This window comes from Megalobrama amblycephala, linkage group LG4, assembly GCF_018812025.1.
Source record: "Megalobrama amblycephala isolate DHTTF-2021 linkage group LG4, ASM1881202v1, whole genome shotgun sequence".
In the NCBI taxonomy this organism is placed as follows: domain Eukaryota; kingdom Metazoa; phylum Chordata; class Actinopteri; order Cypriniformes; family Xenocyprididae; genus Megalobrama; species Megalobrama amblycephala.
In genome coordinates, this window is record NC_063047.1 from 440,500 (window position 1) to 463,259 (window position 22,760).

At 36.5% G+C, this 22,760-nt stretch overlaps 1 long non-coding RNA gene across 1 annotated transcript; it reads right to left on the bottom strand.

Moving 5' to 3' along the window:
* Nucleotides 1-17,570: 17,570 nt before the first annotated feature.
* On the bottom strand, nt 17,571-21,889 carry LOC125266208. The gene is made up of 2 exons (XR_007184459.1): nt 21,056-21,889; nt 17,571-20,659 (listed from the first exon to the last, which is right to left on the bottom strand). It is a non-coding gene; the product is annotated as an uncharacterized LOC125266208 (long non-coding RNA).
* Nucleotides 21,890-22,760: the final 871 nt, after the last annotated feature.

Below are 22,760 nucleotides of genomic sequence, written 5' to 3' on the forward strand. Positions count from 1 at the left end.
CTGAGTTTGTTTTTGATTCTGTTTGCACACCACAGAACTTCATCAGGTCACGTGATCCATGAGGTTCATTAACGAGAATGTGCATGTAAACTTGTTCTTTTAGAAAGGTCATGAAAGGTTTTATGCTAAATCTGATTGACACAACATTGATGTGCATGAATAAATAAAGTGATATGATGTGAATGAAGTTAATTTAACTGCAACAGTAAAAGCAGGGTAAAATAAAGAGAAAATGTAATTGCATTTGATTTTCATGTAAAACTTTAAAGCTGTCTGTCTGTGTCTGTGTCTGTCTATCTGTCTGTTTGTCTGTGTGTGTGTGTGTGTGTGTGTGTGTGTGTGTCTGTCCGTCCATCCGTCCGTCCGTCCGTCCGTCCGTCTCTCTGTCCGTCCGTCTTTGTCTGTCTGTCTGTCTGTCTGTCTGACTGTCTGACTGACTGTCTGTGTCTGTCTGTCTGTCTTTGTCTGTCTGTCTGTCTGTCTGTCTGTCTGACTGTCTGTCGGTCTGACTGTCTGTGTCTGTCTGTCTGTCTTTCTGTCTGTCTTTGTCTGTCTGTCTGACTGTCTGACTGTCTGTGTCTGTCTGTCTGTCTGTCTTTGTCTGTATGTCTGTCTGACTGTCTGTGTCTGTCTGTCTGTCTGTCTGTCTGTCTGTCCGTCCGTCCGTCTCTCTGTCCGTCCGTCTTTGTCTGTCTGTCTGTCTGTCTTTGTCTGTCTGTCTGTCTGTCTGTCTGTCTGTCTGTCTGTCTGTCCGTCCGTCCGTCTGTCTGTCTGTCCGTCCGTCTCTCTGTCCGTCCGTCTTTGTCTGTCTGTCTGTCTGTCTGTCTGTCCGTCCGTCCGTCCGTCCGTCCGTCCGTCTCTCTGTCCGTCTGTCTTTGTCTGTCTGTCTGTCTGTCTGTCTGTCTGTCTGTCTGTCTGTCTGTCCGTCCGTCCGTCCGTCCGTCCGTCCGTCCGTCCGTCCGTCTCTCTGTCCGTCTGTCTTTGTCTGTCTGTCTGTCTGTCTGTCTGTCTGACTGTCTGTCTGTCTGTCTGTCTGTCCGTCCGTCCGTCCGTCCGTCCGTCCGTCCGTCCGTCCGTCCGTCCGTCCGTCCGTCCGTCTCTCTGTCCGTCTGTCTTTGTCTGTCTGTCTGTCTGTCTGTCTGACTGTCTGTCTGTCTGTCTGTCTGTCTGTCCGTCCGTCCGTCCGTCCGTCCGTCCGTCCATCCGTCCGTCTCTCTGTCCGTCTGTCTTTGTCTGTCTGTCTGTCTGTCTGTCTGTCTGTCTGTCTCTCTGTCTGTCTGTCTGTCTTTGTCTGTCTGTCTGTCTGTCTGTCTGACTTTCTGTCTGTCTGTCCGTCCGTCTCTCTGTCCGTCTGTCTTTGTCTGTCTGTCTGTCTGTCTGTCTGTCTCTCTGTCTGTCTGTCTGTCTGTCTTTGTCTGTCTGTCTGTCTGTCTGTCTGTCTGTCTGTCTGTCTGTCCGTCCGTCCGTCCGTCCGTCCATCCGTCCGTCTCTCTGTCCGTCTGTCTGTCTGTCTGTCTGTCTGTCTGTCTGTCTCTCTGTCTGTCTGTCTGTCTTTGTCTGTCTGTCTGTCTGTCTGACTGTCTGTCTGTCTGTCCGTCCGTCTCTCTGTCCGTCTGTCTTTGTCTGTCTGTCTGTCTGTCTGTCTGTCTCTCTGTCTGTCTGTCTGTCTGTCTGTCTGTCTTTGTCTGTCTGTCTGTCTGTCTGTCTGTCTGACTGTCTGTCTGTCTGTCTGTCTGTCCGTCTCTCTGTCTGTCTGTCTGTCTTTGTCTGTCTGTCTGTCTGTCTGACTGTCTGTCTGTCTGTCCGTCCGTCTCTCTGTCTGTCTGTCTGTCTGTCTTTGTCTGTCTGTCTGTCTGTCTGTCTGACTGTCTGTCTGTCCGTCCGTCCGTCCGTCCGTCTCTCTGTCCGTCCGTCTTTGTCTGTCTGTCTGTCTGTCTGTCTGTCTGTCTGTCTGTCTGTCTGTGTCTGTCTGTCCGTCCGTCCGTCCGTCTGTCTGACTGTCTGTCTGTTTGTTTGTCTGTCTGTCCGTCTGTCCTTCCGTCCGTCCGTCCGTCCGTCCGTCTGTCTGTCTGTCTGTCTGTTTGTTTGTCTGTCTGTCTGTCTGTCTGTCTGTCTTTGTCTGTCTTTGTCTGTCTGTCTGACTGTCTGTCTGTCTTTCTGTCTGTTTGTTTGTCTGTCTGTCTGTCTGTCTGCCCGTCTGTCTCTCTATCTGTCTGTCTGTCTGTGTCTGTCTGTCTGTAATATGAAGAATTTTAATACATTTCATTTGTTATAAAGGTGTTTGAGTTGATCTGGTGTGATTCTGAGCAGCTCAGGACTGAAGTGAATCCAGCAAAGTGAAGATCACAGTCTCATGTGCGGTGAGTAGGTTCAGTATTCAGCTGACACATGAAGCTGGACGAATCAAACACACACACACACACACACACACACTTCAGATTATACTGCAGTCAGAGATGAGTCCTGCGTCCAGCTCCAAGAACAGCCCGCAGCGCTCGCTGCAGCGCGGCACACAGCAGATGTCTTGTAAATGGCTGTGATTAATGGAGGCCGCGTGTGACATATGCTTCAGCAGATGCCTCACATGACAGGATAAGATTTCACCGGTGTAAAGACACTGTGACCATCAGACGCCCGTCCTGCAGGACCTGGACACAATGGCTCTGATCCAGAACCAGGTGAGCTGCTTCAACATGAGACGTTACATCAGATATTATCATCAGACACTATTGTTTTTCATGCACTGGTCTATTTTGCTTCTATAACATGTCGTCTTCTTTCAAACTATTGTAAAATAAACATCCAAAATACACATTTGAGTGTTTATTTTATTGCACTTTATCTATTTGCGTCTGCAAAAGTTGGGGAAAGTTACTTTTAAACGTAAAGCGTTACAATATTGTGTTACTCCCTAAAAAAGTAACCAATTGTGTTACTTAGTAACATTTTGTGGAAGGAAATGTTATGTTACTTTTGTGTTACTTTTTCTCACCTAGGCTGGGCTTGCTTGTTTATTTTTTTAATAACAAAAAACATTTTCTATTTTTGGCTTATGTAAAGCCTCTTTCACACCAGAAGTGAAATGAATAAGCCTCAGGCTGAAGGAAATGCAAATTCACATTTAGTCTAGAACTACAATAAGCGTCATGTTTACATGCCTCTGCACTTTTACTCGTGATTTCTCTCAACATGAGGACAAGAGAGCTGTTAGTCAATACATGGGAAAACAAAGTAACTTGTATTACTTATTTGAAAAAGTAACTCTGATATTTTTTGGTGTAAATTTAAAAGTAATGCGTTACTTTACTAGTCACTTGAAAAAGTAATCCGATTACATAACTCATGATACTTGCAATGCGTTACCCCCAACACTGTGCATCTGTAGATCTCAATGGAGTGAGTCCAGTTTTTCAAATGTATATTTATTAACATTTCTCTCGACTTGGATAATGATAGATTTTCTCAGTTGCAGAGAAAATAACTGGTGAAGTACCTGATGTTCCTCTTAAACTTCTGATATGTGTCTGACTCAGAATCAGCAGGTGGTTTTATTGACTCTTTCACACTGAAGACATTTATTTTACACTTTTGGTGCCAGATATCAGATTCCACTGCAGGAATGATCTCAACACTGAAAGGAAACCTAAAAAGCAGTTTAAGGAACTCGTCGATCAACAGAAGCTCCTGCTGGAGATGTTTGATTCTTCAGGTTTATTCTCAGAGCAAATCAACTCTTTCTCAGGATGAGCTTCGGGAAGCAGCTGTTTTCTGATCCTCTTAGTTGAAAGTGAATGTGCGTCAGATCCAGCGTCGTCTTACATGCCTCGCCGACACCTTTCAGTAATTTACTGCCAACAAAAGCCTCAGCGCCGCACCGGTGGGCCGACAGAGACGTAAGCTACTTACAGCTGTGTTTGTGTGATGTGTATCAGCTTCGGCCTGATGTTTGTGTCGCACCTGAACAAAGCACTGATGGAGCCGCAAGCTTGGCTTTGTTGTGCTGCTGCTCCTGGATCTGTATTAAAGAGCGAATCAGGAATCTCCCATGATTCACTAAAATACCTGTAATGAGTCACTCCAACTGCAACTGAGGCTGAACAACCACTGAAAATAATTGAACATTACTCTATTGAGTAAATCAAGTCTCGTGATAATAGTACTGATTACAATTAATCTTCAGAATGAATGAATATAACGTTTATATTTGACGATAACATGGCTGATGTTTGTGCCAGTGTTATTTAGCATTGTTTATAAATTATTATAGAACAAATTCATTCAATTTTGAATGAGATCTTATTTTTTATTTTCACATAGTTCACAAAGTAATTTTAGTAAATAAAATTTTTTAATATATATTTATATTTAGCTTTATAATATTATAGTAATTTTAGTACTTCAGCTTCAACTTATTAACTTATTACTTAGGCCTATTAATTCAGTTAGGGTCAGGGTTAGGTAGGGTAATTCAGTTAGCCAAGGCAGCATTTCTTATTTTCATTCTCATTTCTTTTGTTTATATTAGTTAAGTTTTAGTTGTAGTAATTTTAGTACTTCAACTTTATATATATATATATATATATATATATATACTCATATTTTATTTCAGCTTTATTTTAATTAAAATAAAATGATTTTTACTAGTTTTGCAACAACACTGGTTTGTGCTTGAATAACTTACCATCACATTGCTGGAGACTGGTGGGTGATTGCTCGGCTGTTGCTAGGTGGTTGCTAAGGCATTGTGAGAATGTTGCTCGGTGGTTGCTAGGGCATCGTATGAGTGTTGCTTGGTGGTTGCTAGGGCATCATGAGGGTGTTGCTCAGTTGTTGCTAAGGCGTTATGAGGGTGTTGCTTGGTGGTTGCTAAGGTGTCGTGAGGCTGTTGCTCAGTGTTTGCTAAGGCGTTGTGTGGGTGTTGCTCGGTGGTCGCTAAGGCGTTGTGTGGGTGTTGCTTGGTGGTTGCTAAGGCATCATGAGGGTGTTGCTCAGTGGTTGCTAAGGCGTTGTGTGGGTGTTGCTTGGTGGTTGCTAAGGTGTCGTGAGGGTGTTTCTCGGTGGTTGCTAAGACGTCATGAGGCTGTTGCTCAGTGGTTGCTAGGGTATCATGAGGGTGTTGCTCGGTTGTTGCTAAGGCGTTATGAGGGTGTTGCTTGGTGGTTGCTAAGGCGTTGTGTGGATGTTGCTTGGTGGTTGCTAAGGTCTCGTGAGGGTGTTGCTCGGTGGTTGCTAAGACGTCATGAGGCTGTTGCTTGGTGGTTGCTAAGGCGTTGTGTGGGTGTTGCTTGGTGGTTGCTAAGGCATTATGTGGGTGTTGCTTGGTGGTTGCTAAGGCATCATGAGGGTGTTGCTCAGTGGTTGCTAAGGCGTCATGATGCTGTTGCTTGGTGGTTGCGAAGGCGTCGTGAGGGTGTTGCTGGGGTGTTGCTAGGGCGTCGTGAGGGTGTTGCTTGGTGGTTTCTAAGGCATCATGAGGGTGTTGCTCAGTGGTTGCTAAGGCATCGTGAGGGTGTTGCTCGGTGGTTGCTAAGGCATTGTGAGGATGTTACTCGGTGGTTGCTAGGGCATGGTGAGGTTGTTGCTCAGTGGTTGCTAAGGCATTGTGTAGGTGTTGCTCGTTGTTTGCTAAGGCATCGTGAGGGTGTTGCTCGATGCTTGCTAAGGCATCGTGAGGGTATTGCTAGGTGGTTGCCAAGGTGTTGTGAGGGTGTTGCTCAGCGGCTGCGCTGAATGTAGCTGCAGCATCAGACATGCATTTCAAAGTTAAAGTGTCCAAAAAAGAGAATGTGCGTGACTCAGTCCTGCAGTTTCGTTTGTACAGTAGATGGTTGCCTTGTTGACCCCTTTTATCAGAGCTCAGTGACCACAGAAACGGAGGGATGCTGTGCAGATACAGACGCTGATGGGATGTTGACCTACATATGGAGGCGCAGGAGTGTGAATGTGGCCTGATGATGGAGCAGCGGGTGGGTTTAATCTGACTCGACCAGCAGGAGATCCACATCAAATACACACACACACTACACAAATACACACGCAAGTCCACACGCCAACACACACACTGATGTGACAGATGCAGACGACACAAAAACACACTAGCTGATATGTGTCAGATCATAATTCATGGTGTTGATCGTTACCGTTTCTGCTTTTTCTTCCTCAGCTCCCATCAGTCTCATGCTGAGCTGGTAAGTTGAAGTTAACTGTTGACATGTTTAAATCAGGATATATATATAGGATATATATATAGTAGTAAGCAGAATTCAGTTAGTTTTCTATTCCGAACACAGCCCGTGTTCCCTGATTGGGTTTTTGATTCCAGTAGTAATGTGTCCTCGTCGCTGATTTAATCTCAGAAAATTCAACATTTTTTAAATACGTGATGTGTTTAATCTCAGAAAGATGAGGTTCTCCTGAATGCAGAGGATGAAGATCATTAATCTCTAACCTGTAACTAATGAGTCAGTCTCAGAGCTGTGAAAATATACTGCAGTTTCATGCCAAATAGAGCCGCAATCCCTCCGTTAAACAGCAGTGGAGCAATTCATCAGACGATGAAGATTTCCTAATCGTCTTCATAGACCTGAAGAACTGGCACAAGAAAATCAGCTGCTCATTAATGACTGCCATCCATTATTCAGAGCACATTCACACACACACACACTCTCTTTCACACACACACACACACACACACACACACACACACACACACACACTCTCACACACACAATCACAAGAATTCAGCTATAGAAGACCTGATTATTTGTGCAGTAATGTTTATATACTCTACAGATGCAGGAATGACACACTATCAAAGTGAAATTGGTGATAATCGTATTCATAAAGGCTGCTTCGCCTCCGGAAACACAGGAAAAGATCTCAGCGGGAGGCTGAAGCTCACTGTGATAATAAGACATTGATTTGACCTCACACTTTCATTATGTGCTGAACTGAAATAGACCGTTCACAGTATAGAACAACCTCTCACCTCAAGCTCTGCACACCGCAGAAAAATCATGTTCTCTGTCTTGTTTTCCAGCACAAATATCTAAACATCCTTAAATCAAGATACATTTACTGGAGAAGAAAAATGACTGAAGATATTAAGACTTGTTTTCTTAAAAATGCATCAAAATGAGTTTATGCTTAAAAATATCTGCCAATGGGATCAGAAAAATACTTAATTCAGAGGAAAAACAAGATTAGACTCTTTACTAACTGCAGTACATGTCAACTACAGTCATTAGAGAACTAGTAGACTGTCTGATTAACACTTTATTTTGCTCATGGCAGAGATTTAGACATACTGAGGTCCAAAAACTGAGCTTGCTTGTGAGTTTGGGGACAATTAAAATGGTAAATTATAGGTAAATGATAAAAGAATGACAATTTAATTTAAATTTTTAGGTGAACTACGCCTTTATATTTTGTACACAGACACTTGGGGGTTTTCTTGTCAAAAATAGAAAATTAAAGAAATAAAAAGAGGACAAATGCATTTTATCTATTTGCAAATATTTGTATTTTACTGACTGTCCTAACCACAACCTATAAACATGAGTTATTAATGTTCCATTGAAGGTCTGAGGATGATAAGTGGATTTACTGAAAGACTATCAGAGTTTGATCTCGTTTTAAAGAAGACCCTTGGCAGATTATTGTGGTTTAAAATTGAAATAAGTTAAAAAATCTATAGGCGTTTAAGTTTATGAAAATGATTTATGAACAAAATTTTATATAAAATATATATTTTATGAAACATGTTGAACTCCAAAACTGCTAGAAAATCAAAGCCATGAATCTAAATAAGTTGTGTTCCAAATTTGAGGTTGATATCTCAAAAAATGAGCTTTCAGTAAGATTTTGTTTGGGCGCAGTACCACATTTTCCCCATTAGATGCCAGATTAGATGCCATTAGAGTTTTTCTACCTCAAATATTACACACACACACACATTTTTTAATAAACACATGTAAACCACACTCTGACATCCACACCAACACAATCACACAATTATAGCTACATAATTTATCCAGTTGACTCTATAATATGCAGAAGCAGAAAACAGGAATAAAGTGAGTATTTGCTTTATAGGTCAAACCTGAGAAAATGGAACCATCTGATAAAAAAAATAGTCAAAAAATTAATTTTGTAGTCTTGCCAACAGAATGAAAGCCTATTGCATCATTTTATAGTAGAATGGTCCTGGGGTTAAAAATGTCAGTTTTAATGGGTTTCAATGGGGACATTTTAGTCCTTAAGGTCCTGAGAGGAACTATTTTGTGTTACTAGAGTAAAATAGATTTATGAAAGGAAATGGAGGTGAAATAGTACAATTCCAATAAAAATACACACTTGTGCCAAATTTTATGCAGTTGGCATTAACACAGGCAAAATTATCAAAAAAAACAAAACTGAAAAAGTTTTCACAGTTTGCACACATTCATTCTTGATCCTGCTATGCTGAATGTTGTTTTCATTCCTGGATATTACTATAGGTCAATTAACATTTCTAATTTTAATATTTGTATTAATAATGAATGTATAGTAATATTGCATATTTACCTAGATCTCTGTTAGACAGCAACACTTATCCAAGCACCAAATTACAGTTATTATTATTTCACAACTTTTATTATAGCAACACCTCAGAAAACATACTGAGATCTGGACCTCAATGATGGATATGACAATGATTTACTGACGCTAACCCTAAACTAACAGTCTACTAATGCTCTAATGACTGCTAGTTGATGTAGTTGACAAGTTAGAAGTATGTCTAAAGTGGACCATCAAAATAAAGTGTTACCCAAGATTATTTCTAAAAAATTAACTTATTTTACATTTGTTCTTGTTTTAAGCATGCAGAACCTCACTTGATTTTGATGCATCTTAACTTCTTTAATGCTTCTCCAGTAAACGTATCTTGATTTAAGCATGTTTAGATATTTGTGCTGGAAAACAAACAGAAACACTGAGGAAGAACATGATTTTTCTGCGGTGTGCAGAGCTCGAGGTGAGAGGTTGTTCTTCAAGTCGAGTCTATACTGTGAACGGTCTATTTCAGTTCAGTCTTTTTTCTTTTCTTTTTTTTTTTGCATGCACTGAAGCAATTTCCAAATTAGATCCAGTGACTGACAGGGTTTTTAGAAGAAGCTGAAAGCAGCCCATGCAGTTATTGAGGAGCGAGTCAGGAGCTGAAGCGCACAGATCTTCACATGAACATGAACACATGCTGTCGTGTCCCGGTGCAGCTGCTGTTTCTTATGTTAATGCAGACCGGGTTAATGCTTCAAGCTCTGAGGAGGGACCGCATGCTGCTTTATGACCTCTGATCAGATCTGCTCAATGAGAAACTACAGCAAACACATTTACTCAAGTCTGTGCTAAAGCTCACGCGTGCAGTAACGGCACTGAGCGCTTTTGACACGCAAAACCACACTTTTGTGCAAAATGCATCATTTTACGCTCAACAATTTACAATTCTCAAAAGAATTTTCATGCATATTTCAGGTTCTTGTATATATGGTTTTTTAGGACACAAATGTGTATAATAACATGGGTATTACAACCAAATGGCTTAAAAAACATACTAAACTGTGTTTTTTTGAAATTCAAAAAATGCAGACAGTTTCCTGTGATGGTTAGGTTTAGGGGTAGTGTTAGTGTAGGGGGAGAGAATATACAGTTTGTACAGTATAAAAACCATTACGCCTATGGAATGACCCCACAATTCACAAAAACGAGTGTGTGTGTGTGTGTGTGTGTGTGTGTGTGTGTAGGTCAGCGGTGTCGTCTCTCAGCAGGCAGTTTAAGGTTTATTTCAGGTTGAGGTTACAGCAAATGCAGCTTCAGTCAAGATAACCGGACATTTCTGTCAATCAATAGTAGTGAAGCATAAGAGGAACATCCGCTGAGAATAACACTCACACACTCACACACTCACACACTCACACACACACACACACACACATATCGAGAGACATTGATTTTCTGTTGAATCTAATGTGACAGCTACATTTTTTTCTTTAACATTAAAATATTTAAAAGGTCATTCCAGACTGAAGTCGATATTCTGATCTATTTACATTAATGTTGATTCACCTCAATAATAATATCATATCATGTATAATATATATGAAGATGTAACTCGTACTAAACGTCAAACCCTCTCAGTGTCAAACTGATAATAAAAGTGTGCAGTGGGAGGATAATCACATATTCACACTCTTCATGACACTATTTGTCCTCTAATTCAATTCATTGGAGCCGTTTAGTGTTTTATACTCCAGATGAGAGCTTGCTGAATATCTTACTGGAGCAAACCTAAAGATGAACCAACAGTGCAAACAAAGGTATGTTTTTTATATTTGGCTCATGGTTTTACCTCATGGAGATTTTATAGAGACGTTACAGGATGTGATGCTGCTTTAAAACAACATGGATTGGGAAAATAAACACACTGGGGAAAAATTTACATGGAAGGAATTTTCACTCAAAAACAGCTAGTGAATTTCACAAAAAAAAAATACAAGGAAACAAAAATAACACATTGAATTAAACATAAATCTTCAAGTAGAAAGACTGAAATATTGTCTTGTAAAACTATTCTTTACTTACAAAAAAACTGATTTGACAGATTCAAGAGACAGAAACTATAAAAAACATTAAATGTTAAACAGAAGTTTGGACACGTTTGATATGATCAGTATGAGATATGCGATGAATATGTCTATATTATTATGATTAAAGTATGATTATTTATAATATTGTATTAAAATGACCAGTTTTATTTGATGTCAAAGCCCCATTTTTCAGGTCTACTAAGAAAACTGTTGCATGATCTTTACATTTATGCATTTAACAGAAGCTTTTATACAATAGAGAAACACATTCAGTGTTCAATGACGGCTTTATTAGAAAGCAAGAGCAGAAACGACATCAATCCTCGGGCATTTGTGGTATTTTTCCACATATTTCTAGTGTCTCAAAATAAAAACAAGCCCCAGTTTCTTACATACAGTATGCGTTACATAACTCAAAATCTAATATCTCAACTCTAACTCTTGCTCGTAAACATAATTTTCACCATTTACTCCCCATCCGATCCTGTGCAAGGCATGCTGGGAAGTATTCCTCACACTTCAAGAGTCATTTTAATGAAGTAAACTGAGCAAAAATCAGTTTCTGAGTCTAGTGTGATGAACAGAATCCTCATTAGATTTACCGAAACCCGTTTCATCAGCAACAGAAATATGACTGATTCAGAACAAACCCTGAACACAAACTCTCCTGAAAGCTCTCCTGAAAGCATCCGCTCCACTTCATGCGCAGCGAGACGAGTGTGAAAAGTCAAGCGTCTTGATTTGCTTGAACGGTGAATGTAAAGGTCAACTTATTCAAATCATGAGAGCCTGAAGCTGAAATAAGGTGAGAGACTCGCTGTGTGAAGGATAAAGCCTGCTTTAAATGTCTTCACGTCACGTCAGAAACATCAACTCTTATTACGAGCAACGTTACGTTTTCAGAGCGTATGACAGCAAACATTTATGGACGTAAATCAGCTGAATCATTTCAGTGAAATAAAAATGTCTGTTAGCTATAAAATCAAATCAACATCAAGCACAAAAGAAGCTGTAAATAATGTAAGATCACACCACAATAGCATGGAAGCTTACATGAAATGTTAATCAAATGATCTGGAATTTTTCCCCCATATTTTGTATTCTCTGCACATTAAGAAATCAATCAAAATCTCTTTCATTTCTCTTTAGAATGATGATCTGAAGATGATCATTAAGTGTAAGATCTCATGTGTGTTTCTCTACAGGTCTTTTTACACGCCACACATGATGAACGCGATCTCAACCTTCAGGGTTCCTCTTTGGATGGGAAAATACCATTTATACTGTAAGGAAGCCTATTTATGCCACATATGAAAGAAACAAACAAACATGCTTTTGTAAATCATAATTATGACATGAAACATCAAAATTATGGCATACTAAGCCATAATTATGAGATAAAAGTCAAAAATATGACATGACATCAAGTGAGATAAAAACATTGACTTAAAAGTCGAGAAGTATGACATATTAAGTCATATTTACAAGATGAAAAGCTAAATTTGACACAAAAAGTCAAAATTATGACTCATAATTGAGACAAAAAGTCAAATGAAAGTCATAATTATGAGATGAAAAGTCAAAATTATCAGTTAAAAGTCAAAATTATGACTCATAATTGAGATGAAAAGCCAATATTATGACATATTAAGTCATAATTGAGATGGAAAGACAAAATGTCAGTCAATTAACATAAATTGAAATTATGATTCATAATTGAGATTAAAAGTCAAAAAGAGTCAAAAAGAGTCAAAATTCTGACTTTAAGAGTCACTGACAAAAAAAAAAAAATTCTGACATTTATTAGATGAAAAGTCAAAATTATCAGTTAAAATGTCGAACAATTGTAATTGACAGTCATCATTTCAACTTTTTATTTCAATTTTTTAATCTCATAATTTACTTAGTTTGCCATAATTTCACCTTTTCTTCTCAGAAACACTAGGAAAAAAGTCAGAATTGTGAGATTAAGTGTCGCATGAACTTTTTTATTTTAATATCCCGTAGCGTAAACAAGCTTCCATAGTTTGTTCAATAAGACAAATGTTTAAAAGAAATTATAGGTTGTTTTTCTCTGCTGGACCGAAAACACGACTTCAAAACTGAGGAACGTCTCAGAGACACAGACACCAGCGATCCGGATCCAGATGATGAGGATCACATGACCAAACCACAACATGAGCAAAGTGATAATGGAAACTCACTGTGATCGGACATGATTAATACAGAATTGTTTTAATTAAGTCACACACACAGACATTGAAGAGAAAATCTTTCTTTAGCACAAGGTTTCTTTGTCATTCCACACACAAACATCATTCCAGCCCATTTCTGATGGCATCTTGCTCTCTCGGTAATCTTCAGAATTATGCACATCTGCATGAAACAGAGAACGAATAAATGAAGTCATCGTTGAATTCATGCGATCAGACGCTCAAAGCGCATCTTTACATCCACGTCACGTCAGAGTTTATGACGATGATCTCAGTTTCTGAATAAAAACTCACTCACCTTTAGGAGAAAACTGAACTCGTTTCACAAGACAAGAAATGATGTTCTTCCTCAGTATTTGTCCTGTCTTTCATTACAAATATCTAAACTACCAAAATGAAGTGAGTTTGTGCTTAAAACAAGAAATATCTGCCAGTGGAGTCAGAAAAATAGTCTTCATTCAAAGGGAAAACGATCATTTTTCTGACTCCATTTGGCAGATATTTGTTCTTGTCAATTATGGTCATTCTGTATCAGCTCAACTCAGCCAGAGGTCCCCGGCTCACATTTTTGATTTTGATGCTGAAAGACAGACATAAATAAAGAAGAAAGCCAAAATATTAGATGTCATGGATGAATATTTTCTGAGTAACACTCTTTTGTAGAGGAAGGTCAAAATGACAATTTCACCTGAGATTTGGAGCAAATTACAGCGGGGTAAAATGACTTTATAAAAATGGCAGCATCACTATTTTATTTTTACACAGAGATTGGTAGATCTATTAGTAAAATCTGTTGACTTTAGCAATATTTATTGCATTATATGCCAACAGTGACAGTTCAAACATGGCAAAAAGCACTTTTCATGTTTTTTGACCATTGAAAATGGGTAATTTTGGAAATGGAGCCGCATTGAGATCTCCATATCTCTGGGACTGAACCATCGAGGGCCTTAAAAATGAAGATACCAAAAGAAATGTTTTTTAAGAACCAGAATCTAAAAGGATATTAAGATATCTTTAAGACTTCTTGAGTTACAGACATGCAAACTTGAGGCAAAAGAACACAAGAAGTGCTTTTTGCCATGTTTGAACTGTCACTGTTGGCATATAATGAAACAAAGATTGATAAAGTCAACAGATTTGACTAATAGATCTACCAATCTCTGTGTGAAAATAAAATAATGATCATCTTTATAAAGTCATTTTTACATCCCTGTAATTCGACTTCAAATCACAGGTGAAAATGATCATTTTGACCATCCTCTACAAAACACTGATTACTCAGTAAATATTCATCTGTGACATTTAATGTTTTGACATTCATCACTGTTTATGTTTGTCTTTCTTCATGCACAAATTAAAAAATTTGAGCTGGGGAAGTTGCTTGATTTGACAATGGCCCAAATAATATTTCAGAAATAAACGCAGCCTTTAGTGAGCAGAAGAGACTTCTTTTAAAAACATTATATTCTTAATTATCCCACACTTTTGACTGCTAATGTATATATATATATATACAAAACTAGCTTAAAAGTTTAAAATAAGTTTTTTTTTTAATCTTAGAGACGGTATTGAATTAAACATCCAGCCAGAGGTCGTTCTGTGGCGTCCGAACACAACAACAACAGGAGCAATCCGATTACATCTGGAAACAAACGAGAGGGCACGATAACACATTCATTATTGATAAAGGACACAGATACGGGAGGAGGAAACACGCAGCTTGAGGTTATAAAGAGAAGCTCAGCAGAAGTGTGTCTTTACAGCAGGAGCTCAACCTCGACCTGTTGATTTATTGACACGATCTGCTCCGTCACCAACTGCAAATCAAAAACCTCCAGCACAGCAGAAATCCAAAAACAGTCTTTTTACAGTAGTTTAGAGAAAAATTTGGAGACCCAGAAAACTAAAACATGCTTTTGGCATCAATATTTCATTCTCAGATTCTGCGTTTAGGGAGATTTTCTCTCCAGTCATGTTCTCTGTCATCCTCCTCACTCACATACGGAGGCACATTACTGCCACATGAGGAAAAAACATGCTTTGGAAAATCTTATGACATATATAGTTATAATTATGACATAAATTATAGTTTTTGAAATTGAGATTGACACTTGAAATTATTAGTTATAATTATGAGATTTAAAAAATATATATAGTCAAAATTATACTATCTTGATTTTTTATGTCATAACAATGACTATTAAAGTCATAATTTCAATTTAGTGTCACAATTTCAACTTTTTATGTAATAACTTTTTGTCATAATTTTGACTGTCATTTAGACGTCAATTCAAAACTTAGTAATTATGACTTTAATGTTATATTTTTGTCATAATTTTGACTTTTATGTCATAATTTTGAATTTTAATTGTCAATTTCGACTTAGTATGTCATAACAGTCTCAGTTATTACCTAGTATGTCACAATTTCTTTCTATGTCATAACTTCAACTTTTTGTCAGTTATGTCTAAATTTTATCTTTGTCATAATTTGTCATAACTTATATCAATTATGAATTTTTAAGTAAGAATTATGACGTTTTAAAGAAATAATTTCGATTTTTTTATTTTTTTTTATTAATGTCAATTTCAATTTTACTTGTTAATGTCATAATTTTGTCATAATGTTGACTTTGTCATAATTATGAATTTTAATTCAGAATTGACTTTTTATTCATAATTTAATCATAATTTCAACTTTTCATCTCAAAATTAATACCTAATGTCACATTTTTTTACTTTACAACTTTAACTATTTGTCATAATTTAGACTTGTCAGTCATAAATATTTATGACTTTTAATGTTATAATGATAATTAAGTCTGATATGATATTAGAATGAATGATATTTTCCATTTTTTATGTCAATTATGAATTTTAAGTCATAATTGTGACTTTCTATTGTCATAATTATGATTGTCATGATTTTGACTGTTATAATTTTGACTTTTCATCTCATAATTATTACCTAGTAAGTCACAATTGTGTTTCTTTTTGTCATAATATGTCATAATTTTGACTTTGTAATTTAGACGTCAATTATGAATTTTTAACTCATACTGACCGTATGTCAATTTCAACATATTTGTCATAAAATGTGTTTTAATGTGTTGCTTGCCATTTTTTGTAATTATTTGTGAAATTCAGTGGCAATTTCTGAGTGAAAATTCAACACCAAAAATCCTACACCAATTTTTCTTTCATTTATTTATTTATTTATTTATTTATTTTTATTTTAATTTTCAGGCAAATTGTGTGTGGAATTGTTGTTTCTTCTCATCTCTCTGCACCGTCTGTGATCTGCTCTCAGGCGTCTGTAGATACAGTCATACTGACAGCGGTTCTCTTGAGCAGGACTATCAGGAGAGTACAGTAGCAGTGTGTCTGTGCACAAGCATGTTCTTCAGTAATGAAGAGCGTCTCTCTGGGTCATTGTGATCTTTGTGCTCAGATGATGAAGGTCCGGCTTCAAGGACTGCCGACATCTTTCAACTGCACTGAACTCTAACACAAAAGAGAAGAGCAGCATATGAGCAGCACCAGGAGAACTATGACTCAGGCAGAAGTGGCTCTAAATGACTCACCTGTGATTGGTGCTGTGTGTGAATGTGTTTGATCTGCTCTGTCATATTCACACAAAACACCTCCACATCAGCCGTGAAGCTCTGAGGAAACACTCAATGAAAACTCAACATAACGTTCACACTTTTTACTTCTGCAATGCCTCGATTTTCTTTTATTTGTACTTTTGTACTTTTATTTGTTTATTTTTTATTTTATTTTCACAATACTCATTTCAAAGCAGCTTTTCAGCTCGTTTTTTTTTTTGTGCTCGGTTTTGTTGTATTACAAGATTTAAATGTCACTCAGTTTTGTTCTGTTACGAGATTTAAATGTCACTCAGTTTTGTTCTGTTACGAGATTTAAATGTCACTCAGTTTTGTTCTGTTACGAGATTTAAACGTCGCTCTTTTTTGTTTTGTTACGAGATTTAAATGTCACTCAGTTTTGTTCTGTTACGAGATTTAAACGTCGCTCTTTTTTGTTTTGTTACGAGATTTAATTGTCACTCAGTTTTGTTGTTACGAGATTTAAATGTCACTCAGTTTTGTTCTGTTACGAGATTTAAATGTCACTCAGTTTTGTTGTTACGAGATTTAAATGTCACTCTGTTTTGTTTTGTTACTAGATTTAAATATCGCTCTTTTTTGTTCTGTTACGAGATTTAAACGTCGCTCGTTTTTTGTTACGAGATTTAAATGTCACTCAGTTTTGTTCTGTTACGAGATTTAAACATCGCTCTTTTTTGTTTTGTTACGAGATTTAATTGTCACTCAGTTTTGTTGTTACGAGATTTAAATGTCACTCTGTTTTGTTTTGTTACTAGATTTAAATATCGCTCTTTTTTGTTATGTTACGAGGTTTAAACGTCGCTCGTTTTTTGTTACGAGATTTAAATGTCACTCAGTTTTGTTCTGTTACGAGATTTAAATGTCGCTCTTTTTTGTTGTTACGAGATTTAAATGTCACTCAGTTTTGTTCTGTTACGAGATTTAAATGTCACTCAGTTTTGTTCTGTTACGAGATTTAAACGTCGCTCTTTTTTGTTTTGTTACGAGATTTAATTGTCACTCAGTTTTGTTGTTACGAGATTTAAATGTCACTCTGTTTTGTTTTGTTACTAGATTTAAATATTGCTCTTTTTTGTTCTGTTACGAGATTTAAACGTCGCTCGTTTTTTGTTACGAGATTTAAATGTCACTCAGTTTTGTTCTGTTACGAGATTTAAACGTCGCTCTTTTTTGTTTTGTTACGAGATTTAATTGTCACTCAGTTTTGTTGTTACGAGATTTAAATGTCACTCTGTTTTGTTTTGTTACTAGATTTAAATATCGCTCTTTTTTGTTATGTTACGAGGTTTAAACGTCGCTCGTTTTTTGTTACGAGATTTAAATGTCACTCAGTTTTGTTCTGTTACGAGATTTAAATGTCGCTCTTTTTTGTTTTTACGAGATTTAAATGTCACTCAGTTTTGTTCTGTTACGAGATTTAAATGTCACTCAGTTTTGTTCTGTTACGAGATTTAAACGTCGCTCTTTTTTGTTTTGTTACGAGATTTAATTGTCACTCAGTTTTGTTGTTACGAGATTTAAATGTCACTCTGTTTTGTTTTGTTACTAGATTTAAATATCGCTCTTTTTTGTTATGTTACGAGGTTTAAACGTCGCTCGTTTTTTGTTACGAGATTTAAATGTCACTCAGTTTTGTTACGAGATTTAAACGTCACTCAGTTTTGTTGTTACGAGATTTAAATGTCGCTCAGTTTTGTTCTGTTACGAGATTTAAATGTCGCTCTTTTTTGTTTTGTTACGAGATTTAAATGTCACTCAGTTTTGTTCTACTATGAGATTTAAATGTCTCTCGTTTTTTTGTCACGAGATTTAAATGTTGCTCGTGTTTTTGTTGCGAGATTTAAATTTCACTTAGATTTGTTGTTACGAGATTTAAATGTCACTCGGTTTTGTTCTACTATGAGATTTAAATTTTGCTCAGTTTTGTTCTATTTGGAGATTTAAATGTCGCTCGGTTTTGTTCTGTTACGAGATTTAAACGTCGCTCGTTTTTTGTTACGAGATTTAAATGTCACTCAGTTTTGTTCTGTTACGAGATTTAAATGTCACTCAGTTTTGTTCTGTTACGAGATTTAAACGTCGCTCTTTTTTGTTTTGTTACGAGATTTAATTGTCACTCAGTTTTGTTGTTACGAGATTTAAATGTCACTCTGTTTTGTTTTGTTACTAGATTTAAATATCGCTCTTTTTTGTTATGTTACGAGGTTTAAACGTCGCTCGTTTTTTGTTACGAGATTTAAATGTCACTCAGTTTTGTTCTGTTACGAGATTTAAATGTCGCTCTTTTTTGTTGTTACGAGATTTAAATGTCACTCAGTTTTGTTCTGTTACGAGATTTAAATGTCACTCAGTTTTGTTCTGTTACGAGATTTAAACGTCGCTCTTTTTTGTTTTGTTACGAGATTTAATTGTCACTCAGTTTTGTTGTTACGAGATTTAAATGTCACTCTGTTTTGTTTTGTTACTAGATTTAAATATCGCTCTTTTTTGTTATGTTACGAGGTTTAAACGTCGCTCGTTTTTTGTTACGAGATTTAAATGTCACTCAGTTTTGTTACGAGATTTAAACGTCACTCAGTTTTGTTGTTACGAGATTTAAATGTCGCTCAGTTTTGTTCTGTTACGAGATTTAAATGTCGCTCTTTTTTGTTTTGTTACGAGATTTAAATGTCACTCAGTTTTGTTCTACTATGAGATTTAAATGTCTCTCGTTTTTTTGTCACGAGATTTAAATGTTGCTCGTGTTTTTGTTGTGAGATTTACATTTCACTTAGATTTGTTGTTACGAGATTTAAATGTCACTCGGTTTTGTTCTACTATGAGATTTAAATTTTGCTCAGTTTTGTTCTATTTGGAGATTTAAATGTCGCTCGGTTTTGTTCTGTCACGAGATTTAAATTTCACTCAGTTTTGTTCATTTACAAGATTTAAATGTCATTCAGTTTTGCTTTGTTATGAGATTTAAATGTTGCTCAGTTTTGTTGTTATGAGATTTAAATGTCGCTCAGTTTTGTTCTATTGCGAGATTTAAATCATTCAGTTCTTTTCCATTATGATTCTCAAAACAAGATCAGATTTCTCAGGTGAAAAGTCTGGTGCTTGGACACACACCTGGAAAAAGTAATTAAGGGATTAAGATGTTATGTTTTGTTGTAAACAAGAGTAAACAATTCTCAGAAAGCATCAATGAAGATATATGACCAGTTGTATTAAGTGAAAACTAACTGGTTAGCAAAGAGCTCCTAACTCATATAAGCGACAATGTTGAGAAATATAGGGTATGTCTTCAATTTTATTTAGTGGCACCTCCGATTTCAGGCAGAATTTCTCTAATGTAATTGCATTCCTTACTGTGGTTGAAAATGAATTATATCATGGAAAAGAATTTGGTTGAAAATGACTCATATTGTGGACAAAGTAATTTAAATAGGGAGCTGCTAGAAAGTACACATACTATTAATAGTATTCACTGATAAAGTGTGATTTCAGGAAGTGAACAGTCAGTTCTGCTGTGCTGTTGACTGTAATGTTGTTCTGAAGCTTCTGCAGAGACTGAAAGGATGAGAAGTTTAATTGAGCTGCTGTTTGGGCAGGTTGAGAGAACGAGGAAAGGGATTCGGACACACTGGGAGTCACAGGCTGTAATTATCACCTTCCCTTCAGCACGACTGAATCAACCTCACAACCTGTCACGAGTCCTCCGAGGACGGCACGAGCGGCTGGTGTTTCTGTGACCTATTCTCTGAGATTCAATGTTCAACCAAAACTGTTCTTCATATGAACTATAAGTGCAAATATTTTCTACTGTTTCTGACGTCGAGTCTCAAGTCAAATCAGCTTTATTTCTACAGAGCTTTATACAGTACAGCTTGTTTCAGAGCAACTCTACTATGAGTATTGTGGCTCTTATGACAAATTGCTTGTGATGTTCCTCATTTTCAAGTCACTGCTAAATGAATAAATGTAAATGTGTTGTCTCTTGGTTTTCCCCATAGTAAGTGAATGGGAAACTGTGTTTACCAGGATTAGTTTTCCTCCAGCTGCTCTATACTGGACCCTGCCCTCAGTATGTCAAGTCATTTTTATTTGTATAGCGCTTTTCATAATCCATGTTGTTCCAAAGCAGCTTTAGAGAAAATGGTGCATTAATGTCTTAAAGCCCCCAGTCAGCAGCCAAATACAAAAACCTGCATAAAAAAAGACAAAAAACTTAATAAGATGTTTAGATGAAGAGGAAGAAAAACCTAGAGAGCAGCTTGTCATCCCAATCAATCTACATATGATGGTTATGATCTAGTTACAGCATATTGATTCTATCTATACATTCAACAACAATAAATCTTTTCCTAATGTGTTTTATGTGGTCTAATGGTTATGTGTAACTCATTGCCTATACAATATATCAGTCTGACAAATGACAGCAGGCCTTTTGAAAAAAAAAAAAAAAAAAAATGTATTACTTCCACCGTGATACTAAAGTGCATGTGATGGAGGAGCTGAACTGAGAATGACTTAAAGTTACAGTTCAGTTCAGATAGATAGATAGATAGAGTGCTACAATATATAATAGGGGTGTAACGTACATGTATTCACCGTGGTACAGACGTCACGGTTTGTCTGCATACAGTCAGATGACAAATACACAGGCGATCCACACTCCAATCCAGAAGGGGGCGCGTGCGTTAATGCAACGCTGTTTGTTATTCACCACAACAGGAAAAAGAACAGAAGAAGAAGAGACGATCTTTACATCAACCAATAACAAAAGTTAAGACGGCATGCTTGTAGCCTATAAACTGAGTTTGAATCATTTTTGTGACGCGCTCCACAAACTTCAAGAAAAAAAAGGGATGGCAGAAAGCGGCATCCTGTTTGTTTACTTAATTTTACAAAAGCACAATGTTTTGTTTTTATTGTGCATGTACATGAATAAAAATAGACGCTTTACAGTTTCGAATGATGTGTTACACCAGGTTCACACATACTCCGTTTGCAGTATGTGATGCAGGAGCAGCTTGCACTCTTTCACATGTGCCGCGTTTGCAGTGCGCAACGGATCCACGGCTGTTACCACAAACACAACATTTATTCATTTTATTTTAAATCAAAAAGTTTTTACTGAAAATGTTTTGTCGTATTGTGAAACTCTTTGTACACAGTACAGTTATCCAACGCTCCTAGGCTGTGGAATGCACTCCCTCCTCACATCAGAGATACACAGAATTTAAGTATTTTTAAATCGTATTTAAAAACACATTTTTTTTAGGGTAGCTTTTTCTTGATTGTCTTAATTTTTATTTTTTGTATGTATATATATATGTATATGTATAACTTGTTTTGCTTTGTGTGTGTTGTATTCTCATTTGCTTGTTTTATGTAAAGCGCCTTGAGAAGCTACTGTAAAGGTGCTATATAAAAATAAAGTTATTATTATTATTATTATTATTATTATAGTTATACATTCTTCCATAGACATATTTATGTTTAAACACACTAAATTTAAACAATGTACTATCCAATGCTTCTATATATATATATATATATATATATAGCCTATTAATTTGTTCAAGAAAGTGGCAAAACATTTACACAGTGTTCCAAATTATTATGCAAGTGACATATCAGTAAGATTTCAGTAGAATAAACATTTAGATTTTAGTTTTTCTAAGAAAATGTTTGTTTGTTTATTTATCCATGTCTTTTTAGATAACTGGTATCAATCTCAGACAAAATCATTTGCCAGGTAAATGGAAACCCTACTTAGAAGTTGTTCCACACTATTAAGCAAGTCACAGTTCTCATGCTATATGAGGAGGAAGAAAGATCTTTCTGAAGATGAAAAGCATGAAATGGTGCAATGATGTGCAAAAGGCATGAAAACAACTAATATTTTGTGAAAACTGAATTTATAAGTATTTTATAAACATATTTAAACACTCATTAAGACTTATACTGCATTATAAGAACAGTTATAGTTACATATTTATATTATTTTTTATAATTACTTATAAGCCATGCATTTTCTTTTTCAATGCCCATGTTCATAATCCATTATACACTGATTTGTAAGTCGTATGGTTTCAACAACCTGCATCACTATAATGCTATTATATTATATTTACAATGACTTTTTAGTAATTCAGATTTATTTCTGTCAAATAAGTGAATATTTTGTTATTAATAGCCATGTTGTGTTCTTATAAATACTTATAATAATACAGTTACTAATCTCTATAAATGCATCATTGATGGTTAATAAAGTGAAAACACAGAATGCAATTTTCCTTA